The following is a 14,483-nucleotide window of genomic DNA, read 5'->3' as shown; positions in this document are numbered from 1 at the left end:
GCGTAGACATGGTTAGACTAGCACCCTAAACTACAAACATCTTTCTACATTTATATTTTATCTTGTTTTGCAAACCACATTGGAAGCTGTGCTGAAAGCGAGTATAGAAACAAGAAGTAAAATAGGACATATTTATAGGACTGTAGATGACCATGAGAGATGAATGCTCCTGTTCCTCTTTTGAAATCCACATTCAATGCTGCAATTGGCACGAACCCTTTATAGATGAATTCTTTAAATATATGCAATAATTCAGAAGTTTAATTATTAGTTACAGTTAATTATTTTGTTGTTGCTGTGTGTCTCCTGTGTGTGTGTGTGGCACTATAGATTGTTAACTGCAAAGAAAGAGAACATTGCTTCTCTGTATTTTATGTGGTTTTAGTGTGCAGAAATCAAAATCAGTCCTGCTAACACACTAAATTGTGTCATCAGTCTTGGTTACTGAATCACTATGCTGCTGCTGTTTTTTTCTGATTCCAGTTTGTTTGTTACCATTGTGTGTGTTGTGACATACAGCCTTCGACGAATGCTTTCATTTGGACCATGTCCCTCACTCATGGCTGGGCTTCAGAAGGCAAGTGTGTGATGGCGGGCTGGATCCATTCCCCCTCTGATTCTCCAGATCCACGGTCCACAATGTAGTCCACGAATTTGCTCCAATTTCCCCACCTTTCTGATGCAAACTGATAAAGTACAGAGGGGACATAATGGAGTATCGCCAAACATGAAATACAGTCCAATCGTATCTGTAAACAAGGATACTGGAGTGGTACACACAACAGAACATGCTACCTCACAACATTTATGGTTCAGATGACAACATTGCACCCAGATGTGCTGTTTTTGGGTATTCCATACAGGAATGCACACATATGAAGAAAACATGCATAGCGGTACATGCAATTTTTGCATACATCTAAAGTGACAGTCGAAGTACAGTCTAGTTTCACAGCTAGTCTTTCTGCAACCTTTCCCTAAGGCTCACCGATGTTTAGCCCATTTAGGCCAGTGAGCTGAGAAGTCCCTTCTTTGACCCTGCAATTTCAGTTCTGTTGGATGTTACATTTACCGCAGGTAAGTAGATTCAGGCAGAGCTGACAACGAGAACCAAATCTAGTGCAAGTTCACTGGAGTGTGGTTGTTCTCCCAGGGTGCCGATGTCAACATAGCAAGGCAATTTCTAAACAGGGCGAGGTAAAATGCAATTATCTACACTTGATATAGTAATTTCTCCTCTCTGATTTGGAGGCAGAGAACCGTGGCAAGGATTAACAAAATGCACCATTCTTTTCTCATGGTTTTCAGAACACTCCAAGGGTTGTTCGGTGAATGCTGCATTCGTTTATAGGGATAACGGTACCTTGATTTGTTATCTCCCCTCCATTTTTTACCCTTGTGCTCCCAGGCAGTTATTAAAGTGAGCCAACGCACATTCATTTTATAGATCTGTTGGTTTTATCTCTGTTTTGATAACTGTATTAGGTCTACTGTTTTTATATATTCCTTTTATTGCTGTTTCAAATGCATATTCTATACCATTCCACATAAACTGCCTGGAGGAATATATTCTTTGATTAAGTGTTATATGAATTGTGCTACATAAACAAATACATAACTGAGGGCACATGTGGGTTGGAGAAACCTAGGACAGTGTTCCCCAGCTTTTTGCCCTCTAAATGTTTTTGATTATGACTTTTATCAATCCCAGCTAGTGTGGTTCGGAGTGATGGGAGTTGTAGTTGAAAACATTTGACGGAACAAAACTAAACAACAACAACAAGCTTGGGGAAGTTTGCTCAGGGTCTTTTCTCTGTAGTGGCTTCTTGACAAGTACTGTGGAGAAATCTTAACTGCAGAAACAAGAGGGTGGAATTCAATATTGTGGTCATTCCATCAGCATGTCTGCTTGTCAGATGGAACAATCTCCTTTCTGCCGGCACCCATCAATGTTCTGGGGCTTCTCCCAACCCTCTAGAGCAGACTTGGAGGTGGTACACGAGGGAAGGGGATTCCTGTTGCGCTAGCAGGAGTCATGCGCTGGCTTTCACCAGGTTAGCTGAATTGAACTATGCAGAACTGTAAACAGAAAAAGCTGAAGTGTTGTGCATTATTTTTTAAAAGATTAAAACATGGTCTCCAATGTTGAGTCCTTAGATTATCTGGCATTAGATATCTACCCAAGCCCCTCCCCGATATGAGGGAATACAATAAAATAAAATCTTTGCTATTAAAATAATTGCTTGGATCTGACACCTGGAAATTGCAGTCTTTTGAATCCAGGAATAGGACTTTTACGCTGACAGGATTCAACATCAGGCACACATTGCTAGCAGGCAGGTGTGGCCGGGGGTTGAGGGACACTGTATGCTTCCTTCCATTGGAGGGAATTAGAAAACGCATAGAATACACTTCATTTCTGTGTCTAGGAAATACAATTTATTTAACCCTGGACAGCCAGGCTGCATTTCTTGCAGCTGGAAAAGCAACACACGGACAGGCAGCCCTACTCACAAAGCAGCCCAGCACCAGGAGAAACTGCATGTCTTACAACTTGCCAAAACTTTCTTTCCAAGCATCCTTGAGAGCTTTTCCCATACAGATTCAGAGTCAGCCTTCCTTGCTGTATACTTTTAGCCCAAACCTGACAGAAGAGTGTAACCTGCATCCCAGGTTTTGTTGTTTAGTTGTGTCTGACTCTTCGTGACCCCATGGACCAGAGAACTCCAGGCACTCCTGTCTTCCTCTGCCTCCCACAGTTTGGTCAAACTCATGCTGGTAGCTTCGAGAACACTGTCCAACCATCACATCCTCTGTTGTCCCCTTCTCCTTGTGCCCTCCATCTTTCCCAACATCAGGGTCTTTTCCAGGGAGTCTTCTCTTCTCATGAGGTGGAAAAGTACTGGAGCCTCAGCTTCAGGATCTGTCCTTCCAGTGAGCACTCAGGGCTGATTTCCTTAAGAATGGAGAGGTCTGATCTTCTTGCAGTCTGTGGGACTCTCAAGAGTCTCCTCCAGCACCATAATTCGAAAGCATCAATTCTTTGGCGATCAGCCTTCTTTATGGTCCAGCTCTCACTTCCATACATCACTACTGGGCATCCCAGGTAGGCATAGGCAAACCTGACATTTTTGGTTTCTCTCTCTCCTCCCCCCCCCCTTCTAAATTTTAATTTCACATCTCCCAAGTTTTCATAACACTCTGATTTTTTTTAAGTCCTTGTGAAAGTTCATTTGCATATTAGTGCGAAGTTCTCCTAATGGACACTTTCTCTGATTTTCCCTAATATGAATTTGCATATGTTATTTTCATTTATATACACATTTCTATGCACACTTTGCCTAGCACATGCGTTTTTGTACGTGTTACCTGGTTGGAGGACTGAACTGAAAAATTAAGGCAAGTTTGAATTTCAACAGAAGACTCTGTTCTGGTTTTCATATTGTTTCAGGAAGTATGAATTACATAGATTCTCCTTTAAATGTGAAAAATCACATCTCTAATCCCAGGGCTTAGGAACACCAACTGGCCATCAGTGGTCAGTAAGAAAATACTTATTCCATTGAGTTTTGTTTTGAAACCGACACAGATTGCCATCTATTCATTCAGAATACCATGGCTATTGCAGCACATTAATGGATTTGTAAAGTAGAACTAGGTTAGCTCCCCGCATACATTTCCTGCTTTTAAAAAATGATTCTTCCACTAAATCTTGTTTTTTTGCTTAGATTCATGTTGTTGTTTTTTAAGTTCCCAAAGATAAACACGTTATTATGCTTTATTAGGAGCTTAACTCATCTCACAGGCAAGTATCCATGACAGCTCTTGGAAAGATGTTGGTAATGAAACTCAACGCTAGATAAAAAGAGCAAGGGGATATTGATAGCAAGAGATTCCGCCTTTTCCTCTCATTTGGCCATGAGATCATGACAGGCTTTGTTAATCATGCTGCCAGCGTTAGTGTAGAAAGACAATTTTCCTCTCCAAACTGCAATTCAGATAAAGAAAAGGACTTCAGCTCATAATTCCATCATCACTTCAGGTGGGAATAAGATACGAGTAACTGGGACATACACATGGGGTTTTGCTAAATTATAGCAGCGTTTTCCAACCTGGTGCCCTTAGCCCCAGCCAGCATGGCAGTTTTATAATACAGCGGTACCTTGGAAGTCAAACGAAATCTGTTCCAGAAGTTTGTTCGACTTCCAAAACTTTTGGAAACCTAGGCGCAGCTTCCGATTGGCTGCAGGAAGCTCCTGCAGCCAATCAGAAGCTGCGGAAGTCTCATCGGACGTTGGGGTTCCAAAGAACGTTCGCAAACCGGAACACTCACTTCGGGAGCCAAAACGTTCGACTTGCAAGGTGTTTGGAATCCAAGGTATGACTGTATTTGCTGTTCATCAGCAATACTATAAGAAAATGTGGCAATCCTTTTAGAATTAGATAGTCACATTATTTTTCAGATCAACCACCCTGGACATGCCCTCTCTTGGAAGGTGGAAGACACTCCTTCCTTGGAGGGTTTTAAGAAGATGCTGGATGGTCATCTGTCATGGATGCTTTAGTTGAGATTCCTGCATTGCGAGGGGTTGGACTAGAAGACCCTCAGGATCCCTTAAAAGGTAAAGGGACCCCTGACCATTAGGTCCCGTTGTGACCAACTCTGGGGTTGCGTCGCTCATCTCGCTTTATTGGCTGAGGGAGCCGGTGTACAGCTTCTGGGTCATGGGGCCAGCATGACTAAGGTGCTTCTGGCAAACCAGAGCAGCGCACGGAGACGCCGTTTACCTTCCCGCCAGAGCGGGATTTATCTACTTGCACTTTCATGTGCTTTCGAACTGCTAGGTGGGCAGGAGCAGGGACTGAGCAATGGGAGCTCATCCCGTCACGGGGATTCGAACCGCCGACCTTCTGATCTGCAAGTCCTAGGCTCTGTGGTTTAACCCACAGCTCCACCCGCGTTCCTTAAAACACTACAATAAAATAAAACGTTGACATGTGAAGATGGCTAGTGAGTGAATCCAAGGGTGGCAGTGCCAGTGTTCGATGACTGCCCAGGTGGAGGGGAGTGCTTGGTGTGTTTTAGGGTGCATTCTCGGTTCAGATGGGGAAACATTGAGGCAGGTCCAATGGCGATCTTAAGGAAATGTTTTCCCAGAATCCTCTGCAGCATGCAGACATTTCATAGCACAAAGTGGAAAGAGTTTCCAAAGATGGAAAGTTTGAAAACCACTGATTTAGAAGTTTCATTCTACTCTTTAGCTGAAATGGTTTCACATGAACCACACGGGGCTCACAGGAATTTCTATGCTCCGAGAAGACCTCTCTTTTTTTACACCTTGTTATGAGATACCTACGAGATCAGGTGTGAAGTTTGACCTTCCACAGAATTCTGTAATCCTTTCTTCTGCTCTGCTGAATTAAATCTCTCTTACAATCCTGTAAATCTCTTCCTCTGGCTCACTTCCTCCCATAGATGAAAAAAATATATTGCAGTCTATGACCGCTCCCTTCTTTTTAGTTTCCTTCCAGTAATCTTGGAGCCAAGCTAGGTGAACTATTAAATGCATCTTTGCATTAAATGTGCAGGTGTCAGGGGTTTAGGTGCAGAGGCACGGGCAAGGGAGGAAACAGAGAGCGAAGGGGAGGAGACAGAGGAAAGGATGAGTGATGACGACGACCCGAGATCTCCCAGTCTTTCCAGTGAATCAGAGGATTCACAGAAAGGAGCACCAGTGGCCAGGGCAAGGGGGGAGTCTAGGGAGGCACCCCAGGAAGATAGAGCCAGAGGAGACTCAGGGGGGAGCAGCTGGAAATCGGGACCAGCGTCACTGCCAGGAAGCAGGGAAGAGGAAAGGAGCCAGGAGGGAAGCGCTGGCAGCTCACCACAGGAGGGAGGGCAGGAGTCAGGAGTGGCCACACCTCCATCGGGGAGCGAGGAAACGGTTAAGAGGAAAGTGGAAGGTTGGGCGCGCGCGCCAAGTTCAAATGCAGAGGAAGGCGGCGCAGTGAGCAGCCCCGAAAGGGAACCGGGTCCTAAAGCCCGGCGCAAGGAGGCAGAAGGGTCCGGGTCAGCGTCAGAAGAATCCCGGAAGGAAGAAGCCCCGGGGGGTAGAGGGACCCAGAGGAGGACAGTCAGGAGGAAAAGGTGGAGCAAGGCTAGGATATTAAGTTGGGGCGCACGGGGCGGAGACTCAGACGGAGCCTCGCCGATCTAGCTAGTAGACGTAGAGTTGCAGACAGCAGCGTGAGAATGGAAACTGTAATTCAATAAAGACTTTTACTTAATGACCGCTGGCTAGCGTGATCCTCTGTGAGCTAGGATCTTGAAGCAGCTCTGACAGTAGGCTCCGTCCCCACATTGTGGGCATCTGCAGCCTCGAGGAGAGGAGAGAAACAGGCGCCCACTAGCGAGCTCACGAACGGCAGGAGACATGACGGCTGAGCAGCAGATAGAGGACCTCAGAAAAGCAGTGGCACAACTGAACGCCGAGGTTCTCGCATCCAGGAAGAGAGAGGACGAGGCAGCTGCCGCCTGCAGGGATCTCCAGGTCAGGTTAGACGTACTGGCAAAGCAACCACCCCGGCAGGAGGGAATTGGGTTGGCGAGACGGACAGGCGGGCTGCTCTCTCACTTCGATGGGAACCTGCAACAGTATCCCAACTTTAGAGCCGACGTACTGTGCGCACTGCAACTGTTGCATAAAGACTTTAGAGATGAACAGGAGAGAGTGGGGTTCATCATGTCCCATCTGCATGGGGAGGCGAAAGCATGGTTGCGCAATTTATGGAGAGATAACGATCCGGCGCTCCAGAATGCGGATGCCTTTATTAAAGCGATGGATGGGTGTTTCTTATCAAGTATTGACATTGATCTTGCACGGAAGGAGGTGCATGGGCTGAGACAAGGGAGGGCCAGCGTCAGACAGTATCATGCACGCTTTTTCGCCTTGGTCAGCGCCCTGGAATGGGACAGAGATTCGGCTCCTGTAAGAGACCTCTTTTGGGAGGGACTGCACAACTCGATTAAAGATGAGATAGCGAGGGGGGAGAGACCCCGAACCACCCAGGAGGTCGTTCAGAGGGCACTGGCCGTGGGGGTGAGGCTGGAAGGACGTCCGTGGAGCAAGGACGAAGGACGTGGAGGGCGCGAACCAGCCGGGGGCCCCTCCTTCTTTCCCAGAGAAGCAGCGCGAACGCAATCCACGCCTCCGCCAGGAGGAGGAGCCGAACCTATGGAGGTTGGAGGGGCAAGGGCTCAGTCAGCAACCAGAGCCCTAGCACCGGCAGCAGTGAAGGCGAAGCCTCCTAGAGGGACCAGGAAGTGTTACGTCTGTGAGCAGCCAGGGCATATGGCGAAAGAGTGTCCCCAGAGGCCCCACAAGCTTACTGCAGCCTCAGCAATGGTGACTGCAGCAACGCAGCAGGGAGGACCACAGCAGGGAAACGACAATGTCTGGCTGGAGGAAGAGGCACTGGGGCCCAGCCAGACGTGTTAGTGACGCAGTCCCCAGAAATTTTACAGCCAGTGAACCCCCTCCCGCCCAAACCAGTAGTGAGGCTCACAGCATCTCTCCAGCTGCCCAATGGAATCACCATGGACGTGCCAATCACCATCGACTCCGGCAGCAACGCGGACTTTATAGGGCAGGAATTTGTCGACAGGCACGCTGTGCAGTTGCTGCCGGCCACACTGCCCCTGCAGGTTGTCACGGTGGATGGCAGGGAGCTGCTAGGGGGGCAAGTGGTGAAGCAGACGCCACCAATGGTGATGCGACTTGGGAATCACAGGGAAGTCATCAGCTTCAACGTCACTCAACTGTCTGACACGCCCATTGTATTGGGTATGAGTTGGCTGGACAAGCACAGCCCAACGATGGCTTGGTTCCAGAGGCAGCTGGTCTTCGGCTCTTCCTTTTGTGCTGAACACTGCATCGTACCCAGGCAGGAAGGAGAGGAAGAGGAGTCACAGCTGCTGCTAGGCACACTGCAAGCGATTCCCCACAAGTACGCAGAATTTCTGGAAGTTTTCTGCGAGAAGGAGGCGGACAGGCTACCCCCTCACAGACCATATGACTGCAAAATTGACCTGCTGCCGGGGGCGGCGCTGCCTAAAGGGAAGCTGTATTCCATGTCTGAGGACGAACTGCAGGAACTCAAAGACTTCATCGATCATAATTTGGAGCGCGGTTTCATCCGGGAGTCTAAGGCAGTGGGGGGCAGTCCTGTATTCTTTGTTAAGAAGCGAGACACGCCCCAAAAAAGACTCGTAGTGGATTACAGGATTTTGAACAGTGTGACCAAGCCGTCGGACTTCCCCATGCCCCGCATCGACGACCTCCTGGCGAAGGTACGGAAGGGAAAGGTGTTCACCAAGTTGGACCTGCGGGGGGCGTACAACCTCATTCGCATGCGGGAAGGTGATGAGTGGAAGACAGCCATGTTCACGCCACTGGGTACCTACGAATACAGAGTTATGCCTTTTGGACTGCAAAATGGCGCTCACGTTTTTCAAGCATTTATGCATCACGTGTTGGCGGGACTTCTCTACAAGACGTGCGTCTGTTTCTTGGATGACATCCTGATCTTTTCGGAGTCGCAGCAAGAACATGACAAGCACGTCAAGGAAGTGCTGGGCAGGCTAAGGCAACACAGGCTCTACGCCAAGCTGGAGAAGTGCCAATTTGACGTGCCGGAGGTGGATTTTCTGGGCTACAAGCTGTCTGCCAAGGGGCTCGCCATGGACAGCGCCAAGGTTCGAGCGGTGTTGGATTGGAAGAGCCCACGCAACCGGAAGGAGGTCCAACGGTTTGTCGGCTTTGCGAACTTCTATCGCAAGTTTATCAAGGGCTTCGCGATGCAGACGGCGGCCATCACTGACACCCTTAGCTCCAAGAAGAAGAAGTTCATCTGGACAGAGCAGGCGGAGCAGTCCTTTCAGGCCCTCAAGCGTCTCTTCGCGTCGGAAGAGCAGCTGCTTCATGTCAACCCCAGCATGCCGATGAGGGTGGAGACAGACGCTTCGGACAGAGCAGTGGGGGCGGTCCTGCTGCAGAAGGACCCGCAGGGCGTGTGGCGGCCGGGAGCGTTTTACTCCAGGAAGCTCAGCAAGTCCGAGCAGAACTACACCATATGGGACAGGGAGTTGCTGGCCATTCATGCAGCGTTCAAGGCGTGGAGGCACTTTCTGATCGGCGCCAAGCACACGGTGCAGGTTTGCACGGACCACAAGAATCTGGAACACTGGCGCACGGCACAGTTCCTGAACCAGAGGCAGATACGTTGGGCTGAGTTCTTTGCGGACTTCGACTTCCGAATAGAGTATGTCCCGGGGGACACCAACATCATGGCAGACGCTCTCTCCCGCAAGCCACAGTATCTGGAGGACGCAACACCAGCGGCCGCCATGCACATCTTTGCACCGACAGTGTGGGCGTGCGCCGCGGCGACCGTGGACCTAGAGGCGGTGCGGCGAGCGTTGCAGGGGGACTCCTTCGCACGAACGAAGATGGCAGAGGTGCGAGGGGGCAAGGCAGCGGCCGACGGTTTCCAGCTACGAGATGGCTTGCTCATCCGTAAAGGGGCCATCTACGTGCCGGGTGACGAACTTCGAGCCAAGGTGCTACAGCAGCTGCACGACGCACCCACGGCCGGGCACTTTGGCAAGGAGAAGACGGTGGAATTAGTAGCCAGGGATTTCTGGTGGCCTGGAATGAGAGGGGAGGTCGCAGACTACGTAGCGAGGTGTGACACCTGCCAGAGGGCAAAGCCGGTGCACAAACCGCCGGCTGGACTGTTGGAGCCGCTGCAAACTCCGGTCGAACCTTGGGAAAGGGTGGCTCTGGACTTTGTCACGGATCTGCCCAGCTCAAGGGGCAAGACGGCAGTGTTGGTGGTGGTGGACCTGTTCTCCAAGATGGCGCATTTCATTCCGTGTGCTAAGGTGGCCACGGCGGAGCAAACCGCCAAACTGTTCATAGACCACGTGTTCAAGGTTCACGGTCTGCCACGGTCTATTCTGTCCGACCGCGGGCGGCAGTTCATCTCGAACTTCTGGCAGAAACTGATGGGCTTCCTAAACGTCAAGATCAATCTGGCGTCGGCGAGACACCCGCAGACCAACGGGCAAGCGGAGCGAGCCAATGCCATCATGCAGCAGTACCTGAGATGTTATGCAAACCAACAGCCTGCGACGTGGGTAGATTACCTGCCGCTTGCAGAGTTTGCCTACAACAACACGAAGCACGTATCCACGGGCGTCACGCCGTTCTTCGCCAACAACGGGCGGCACCCTAGAACCTTTCCGGGACTGGAATGCAGGGGAGAAGGGGAGCCGCAGTCAGCAGATGCGTTCGCGTCGGAGCTGCAGGAAGTCCACGATCAGCTGCGGCACCACCTGGAGCTGGCTAAACACGCATACAAGGTACAAGCGGACAAACACAGAAGGGTTGGCGAAGAGCTCCACGTGGGAGACTGGGTCTGGTTAGCAGCCCACGCAGTGCCGGCCAGGTCGTTGGCCAAGAAGAAACTAGGGCATAAACAACTGGGGCCCTACCAAGTCGAAGAGCAGGTCAACCCGGTGGCTTTCAAGCTGGCGCTTCCGGAGGGTTCCAGAATGCATCCGGTGTTCCACAGATCGGTGCTCACTCCCTACAAGGCACCGCACAGGTTCCAGGAACCCGGAACGGTGCCGAGTCCGCTCAGAGAAGGAACGGGGCACGCGGGAGTGGCACAGGAGGAGCGCATCAACGAAGTCACGGAGATTTTGGACTCCAGATGGGGGGAAGAGGGAGTAGAATACTTTCTCGCCAGGGAGGGCACCCCGGCCAGTGCGAACAGCTGGGTGCCGGGCTACGCTTTAGACGAACCTCTGCTCAAAGACGAGTTTCATGCCCTCTTCCCACATAGACCTATGCCAGCAGACTTTTTCGACGACTGGCTTTTCACGCCCACGCTTTCGGACAGCACGTTCAGGGGGTTCGACTCGGACGAGGAACCAACACGAGACGTCCGTTCCCCGGAGGGGTCACCCTCGGGATCGGTCTCAGAACCCTCGTATTGGTGGGACGATAGGCCGGAGGAGCAGTTCCGCAGGAAGTGGCTGGACTGTTCCGGCAGAGCAACGCCGCCTGGAGGAAGTGCGGGAGAGACGGACATGGACATTTTCGGGGACGACCCTGGTTTCGAGCACGGCGGCACAGAGATGGAAGAGGAGGTGACTGTCGTCAACGAGAGCAGAGAGGAAGACCTGGAAGAGTTCCGCTGGAGGCCTGCCACGGGAAGCGACCGATATCCGACGTTCGTCCCTTTGCAACAGCAGCCCCCAGCTCCAGCACCGGAAGGAGGGGAGGGGGGACTGGGGGGCTTCGAGGGGGGGATGGATGTCAGGGGTTTAGGTGCAGAGGCACGGGCAAGGGAGGAAACAGAGAGCGAAGGGGAGGAGACAGAGGAAAGGATGAGTGATGACGACGACCCGAGATCTCCCAGTCTTTCCAGTGAATCAGAGGATTCACAGAAAGGAGCACCAGTGGCCAGGGCAAGGGGGGAGTCTAGGGAGGCACCCCAGGAAGATAGAGCCAGAGGAGACTCAGGGGGGAGCAGCTGGAAATCGGGACCAGCGTCACTGCCAGGAAGCAGGGAAGAGGAAAGGAGCCAGGAGGGAAGCGCTGGCAGCTCACCACAGGAGGGAGGGCAGGAGTCAGGAGTGGCCACACCTCCATCGGGGAGCGAGGAAACGGTTAAGAGGAAAGTGGAAGGTTGGGCGCGCGCGCCAAGTTCAAATGCAGAGGAAGGCGGCGCAGTGAGCAGCCCCGAAAGGGAACCGGGTCCTAAAGCCCGGCGCAAGGAGGCAGAAGGGTCCGGGTCAGCGTCAGAAGAATCCCGGAAGGAAGAAGCCCCGGGGGGTAGAGGGACCCAGAGGAGGACAGTCAGGAGGAAAAGGTGGAGCAAGGATATTAAGTTGGGGCGCACGGGGCGGAGACTCAGACGGAGCCTCGCCGATCTAGCTAGTAGACGTAGAGTTGCAGACAGCAGCGTGAGAATGGAAACTGTAATTCAATAAAGACTTTTACTTAATGACCGCTGGCTAGCGTGATCCTCTGTGAGCTAGGATCTTGAAGCAGCTCTGACAGCAGGTTTTTCAAAAATGCAAATAGCAACAGTTGGGGGGTGGGGGACTGATAAGTGTTGGAATCACATCAGGCATGGAGGCACAATTTTTGTAACCCTTTCCTCTTCTGCAGCCATCCTAAGGAAGATCACTCCTGAAGGTGCTATTTGCTTTGGATGGGAATCTCCCACTGGCATGAATGGAGGATTTCCTCTAAATTCATGTATCAGCTTAAGAGAAGCATACAGCAATATTTCAAATATAATGCACTGACGGTCATAAGACATAGCAACAATTTATAGTCATTCAAATATTAATAGCCCAAACATTCTATATGAAAATACATTAAGGTTAAACAATCCGCTAGTAATTCATACCAGTGCCCAGCAACAGATATAATAAAAAACATAATCCAAAAACAGTTCTATAAATATTGTATACTTTTTGCATTCTTATTTCTGCATATATACAGTGTTTTTGCTAAGCACAAAAGAGTTACAAATAAGAGGTTTTTAGGCATTTATTGCTATGCAGCTTAGAGGTTGTAAGCAGTGGTGGTATTGGAACAGCCAGTAGCACCAGCAGTGTCAATATTATTATTATTATTATTATTATTATTATTATTATTATTATTATTATTATTATTATTAAAATGTGCATACCACCCTATACCCAGGGTCACTAAAATAAATATCTCCCCATGAACAGTATCTGCTTATTGGGTCCCATAGAATTTTAAAGTTCATAGCAGCATTGAAATAATGCGAGAATGCATTACCACGACACTTATGCAGAGCACAACCATACTATCACTTGGAGTCACTAAATGAAACTTGATTTCAAGTAGGTTCAGGATAGACAAAAAATAAATATTTTCTTTTTTTTTAATAAAATTTTTATTGGTTTTACAAAATTTTTTAAAGACAAACAAACACCTAAAAAGACATACAAACACGTATAATTTCATAACATTTTTTCATAAACCTCTTTTCCGGGACTCCCCCATACCCCCCCTTTCTGCATTCCAATGTCCATAATTTTTTAGCAACTTCTAAATATTCGTTTCCAACCTCTGTCATCTTAATCTTTTCTATAGTCTGTTCTTATGTCACTGTATCCCTTTTTCCCCCCTGCAAACCTCAACATTCTAACATTCATCAAGTTTATAATAGTCCTTAAGGTATCTCTTAAATTTTCTCCATTCTTCTTCCGCCGTCTCTTTTCCTTGATCACGGATTCTGCCTGTCATCTCGGCCAGTGTCATATAGTCCATCACTTTCATCTGCCATTCTTCCAGAGTAGGTAGATCTTGTGTCTTCCAATACTTTGCGATGAGTATTCTTGCTGCTGTTGTAGCATACTACAACAAAAAATAAATATTTTCTTAAGGCAATACATAACATGATGCGGTGACTGGCTCCTTCCTTCAATGGGTTTTTTAAAAGGAGTATACAATGTCATGGAAGATGAGTCGTATGTGTACGGCAGCTAAACTGAAACATCGGCATTGAGAAGCAACAAAAAGCTCTGAATGCCTCATGCTGAAGATGAGAAAGAGGCAAAGGTCCTTACTTTTATATCCAGCTTGAAGACCCCAAGGCTGACTACTGTGGGAAACGGGCCGAGATCAAGGAGGGGAAACTTGTGGACTTCCAGTGGTTGTTGGACTCGAGTTTCCATTAGCAGGGGTGGCGTGTCCTGGTTCACCACACCTCAAGTGGGGAAATGAGAACATGTCGGCTCCACTGCGGAGCTGCTGTCCTGCCACCAAAACCGCACCTCTCCTTACCTGTGTTGTGCGATGGTACCTACAAAGCGTGGTCAGTGTGGCCGGCTTCCGACGAGATCTAACCCAAACCATAGAAACACCAGGCTCTCCATGATAGCTTGCAAGATTTGGGTGAGAGGTTGAGAGATCTTTCCAGAAACCGGGGTCACTTCTCTGATGTTGGTGGTGGTGGGGTGAGGTCAAAGAGCTGTCATTGAGCTAGGTCGACCACAGAGCAGACACACACACAGCAGGCACAGAATACAATTAGCTCTTTGTTAACAGAAAAACAACACTGGTTCGCCTTACTCCAACCAAGATGTTGCTGAAAGTGACCACTAGATTCACCCTTCACTCTGGATCTTTCCCAGCTGACGAATGCTGTGTTAATGAGGTGGCCGCCTCCTCTGGGCCTGTCCGGCCTGTTGGGTTTTTGCCACTTGAGCTGGACACCTCGTTTTGCTCCATCAGTGGTTCAAGCCTGCCCAACATGGCTAGTTTTCATGCGCAATGAGAGTTGTGTTGCATCAACACCTGGAGGCGTCTCCTTACATTGTAGCGTCATAAAACTGGCGAATAACAAACAGCAAAATTACTATTGGTTGG

Source organism: Podarcis bocagei (genome assembly GCF_964188305.1).
Source record: "Podarcis bocagei genome assembly, chromosome: 9".
Classification (NCBI taxonomy): Eukaryota; Metazoa; Chordata; class Lepidosauria; order Squamata; family Lacertidae; genus Podarcis; species Podarcis bocagei.
Note: the sequence above shows the minus strand (reverse complement) of the source record.